Source organism: Macadamia integrifolia, chromosome 13 (genome assembly GCF_013358625.1).
Source record: "Macadamia integrifolia cultivar HAES 741 chromosome 13, SCU_Mint_v3, whole genome shotgun sequence".
NCBI lineage: Eukaryota > Viridiplantae > Streptophyta > Magnoliopsida > Proteales > Proteaceae > Macadamia > Macadamia integrifolia.
Window position 1 is genome coordinate 6,017,353 of NC_056569.1, and position 3,680 is coordinate 6,021,032.

At 39.7% G+C, this 3,680-nt stretch overlaps 1 long non-coding RNA gene across 1 annotated transcript; it reads right to left on the reverse strand.

Annotated features, from left to right (window-relative positions):
* Positions 1 to 780: 780 nt before the first annotated feature.
* LOC122058578 lies at positions 781 to 2,511 on the reverse strand. Its single transcript, XR_006133845.1, has 2 exons — positions 2,117 to 2,511; positions 781 to 1,932 (listed from the first exon to the last, which is right to left on the reverse strand). It is a non-coding gene; the product is annotated as an uncharacterized LOC122058578 (long non-coding RNA).
* Positions 2,512 to 3,680: the final 1,169 nt, after the last annotated feature.

The following is a 3,680-nucleotide window of genomic DNA, read 5'->3' on the forward strand; positions in this document are numbered from 1 at the left end:
GCAGAGGAGACATCTTCATCATTTTGTAAAATGGGAGAGTTGTTTCTTGTACCCTTCTTCCCAATACTTAAATAGTTGAAAATTGATCTCTTCGACTCCACATCCTCTACAGCCGCTGCACTGGTGCACTAAGAAACCAGCAGCTGTGAACATCCGGGCACACACCTCACGGGGCTCCCAACCACCGGATGCTCACTGCACCAATGTTGTGGTTGTAGAGGATGTAGAGGCGATATCGAGGCACCCTTCTTTGAAAGAAAATGAAATATGAGGAGGTATCTGACACACTGTTTACCAACCCACATATGTAACTGACAAACGTAAACTTCCAGAGACCAACTTGGAATGGGAGGCTGGAGGGTGCTTTGCTGGGACTAAGTTTAAGGGGCAGTAAAGAGTTGGGGTGAAGGGCGGCCATGGCCTCAAAAACCTTATCATTGCTGCCCCTACCTTTGTGTCCCCCCTCATCAACTGCCTCTGCCCAGCTCTCTCCACTCTTTAAGTTCTTAGCTAAATAAACAACTTGACCACAACCTTCAAAACAATGATATGTAAGGCTTTGAAAAAGTGACAAAATAGCATATTGAAGCATAAATCTAAGAAGGTATATCATATATAAGAAGCCTTGATACTCTACTTTGAAGTGAAAACCATCAATGTCAAGCTAAAGGTAACCAAAATTTATAGTAGTTACCTGTCTCATACAGTCATACGGCTTATCATGCCTCCTGAAAATTAAAAGTAAGCAATATACTTTCTAGTAGATCCTGAGAATAACAATGGTAATCCTTACGGCAAAACCTTCCAAACCTTGGCAAGTAAAGTATAATAGTAAAGGAAATTACAACATGGGATTTTACAATGAATTACCTGACATGAGACTGTTTAAGTGAGGTATACAATGACTTCGGTTAGCCTTGACAAATGGTAACTGCTTTACTCTATGCTTTGCTTTCTGCAGTTCAACATCAGCTACATAACAAGAACCAAAGTTCTCAAACATGTTTACAAATAATATTGCCCTGCCATTCCCAAGGCTACCGATTGGTGCACCAGAGTGTACATTTTGAAGGATGATGCAGTGACGTCTAATCCATTCTTTCTTAGGAAAATCCTCCAGAACCCATACTTCAGCTTGAATACCTGAATGTCCCACAAGAGATAAAACCCCTCCAAAATCCATTAGATAATGATATCTTGTTTCCATAATACCCGGGAGTGCCGTCTTATGAGATGTTTCATCAACAGTGTCTATGGAGAACAACTTGACTTGATAATCATCAGTAATTAGTGAATGAACAAAACTGTTAATAGAAAAGGGTTCTTGATCATATGGCAAATGGAACTGAGGCCCGCTGACTTGTCTCCACTGATTAGAACCAAGAGTGAGTATCATATAAACATAGGAACGAATACTTACATCCAACATCTGCACACGATCTTGTATTCTCTTGTATGAGGAATATATGTGAACCCAAAAGTATTGCCTAGCAGAAAATTACTACTAGTACAAGGAGGTATTTTTATCCCTTTTCTAGTGAGAAGATTCCCTACAGATAAATCTCCACGTTTTAAGAAGTCTTTCATCAAGACAAGGCCATTGCAGGAAGCTCGTACTGGCTCCTTAAGACTCATATTCAAATCCCTAACAATGACCTCTCCTCCTTCTTTCATCTCTATAAAACCCAATCTATAAGAATCATAAAGTTGGGTTTGGAGAATGATACAACGATTCGCATAATAGAGGTTGGAATTAGCAAAATGAGGATCAAATATCAGTTTATACCATTGCTTGCTTACCACCCTTAAATTGTACAGAGTATCAGCTTCTAGTCTCTTGAGGATGTTGAAGATTATATTCTCATCAAATTTTTCAAAATTAAGACCAGCCCATCTGTTCATCTTTTTCTTCCTCTTAATCGTAGTCATCATCTAAAAAGGTTGCAATAACAAAGTAAGCTGAGAGATTCTTTCCAGCATAAAGGTTCAAGATTATCATAAGAAAAAGGGGTGGGAAGAAAATAAAGGCAACTACCCAGATTAGGAAATCCTGATATCAAAATCAGAATCAATGATATTAACGTTCCCTGAGAATCATGAAGTAGAAATCACTTACCTAGAATTTGGGCACAACTGCTCAATCGATAGATCAAGCTGAAAGTGAAGACGCAAGCTCTTACATAGAATCCTGAAGGAGACAGCTCCGATCAATCTATTTTTTGATAAAACGCTGCAACCCTACTACTCTGCATGTATATAAGAAGGTGAGATGGATGAAGGATCCTCCCCTAACCGTTCCCAAAGCTTTGAGTTACTTTATAAAAGCTTTTTCCTCGAATGACGAGGAGGAGGAGCTTGTGGAAGAAGATATTCGAACTGAATTGTATTTCCAAAACGTTACTTTTGCATTCGAATTACTATTTTTCAATGTAAAACTGAAGCGTCCTGCACTCGTAAATCGTCTTTTCAGGCTGCGCATTAACTCAGTCTCATTTCTACCCAAAAAAACGAAAAAAGGAAGAAGCATTAACTCAGTCTCACGACTCCCACCGCGTCTTTTCAGTTTCTACCTTTGGATTCGGCTCGTCTCCTTAGAGTTTATAGTTTAGGTCTTGCTTATGAAACACGAATCGATGATTCAACAACAATTCTTGATATCTCGTTCTACGTGACTTTGTCAGCGCATCATTTGCATCCTTTCTCAAACCATTAGATCATCGTCACGTTATGTTGCTCACCCAATTCCCAAATAGTTATGAACTGGCCTAGGCGATGGGCCCTAATCTACAAGGCAACAGATTGGAACACATTAACCAGGTCTGAAATGAAAATTGGGTTGAGCCGAGTTTTTGAAAATACAAGCCCAACCTTGCATCCCCTTAATTGGCTCAAGCCTGACACAACCCTAACTCAGGGCCTAAAAAATCCAACCCTAACCCACCCTTAGACAGGCCGGATTGATCCTGATTAACCTTGATTTTGGGAGGGGATTTGCTTTAGATTTAATCAAGGCCCCGCCCATGTGGCCAAGCCAAAGATTGGCCCAATTTCAAATCAATTATAACCCAAAATCAAGCATTGGTCCAACCAAAATCAAAGGAAAATAAGCCAAATCTAGGGTTAAACTAGGTCTAACCCAAGATTCCCGTTATTTAACCCTTAAACAAAATCCAACCATCCAATCTGAAGGTTTCAATCAGGCCGATGACAACACTTAGATCTAGGACAACATTGCAATTGGGAACCAAATTAGGGTATGAGGGAGCAGCTACAATCCATCTCATGGACATGAAGAGAACCATATGAAGGTGGTCGTCCTTCAAGAAGATGATTGAAAGGTCGATTTTAGCACACAGATTGGCAACGATGCAGTGGATATAACAAACAGAAGGAAAGTTAAATGGTTCTCATTCAATCTCAGAATGATCTTATCCATACGGCTATGAGGTCAAGGTGAACCCATGGGACTAGTCAGACCAAAGGGCTAAATACTCATTGTTAGCCAAAAAAAAAAATATATATATCAAGGAAATTAATAAATGACTGAAGAAATATTAATAAAAAGAAACATTCCGGAGTTGCAGCAACGGCAACGATGGAAAGATCTCTCCAAGCGTGTGTTTATGTCATGGAACATGCTCGAGGGGATTCCCAATTATGTAATCCATGCTCATCACTTT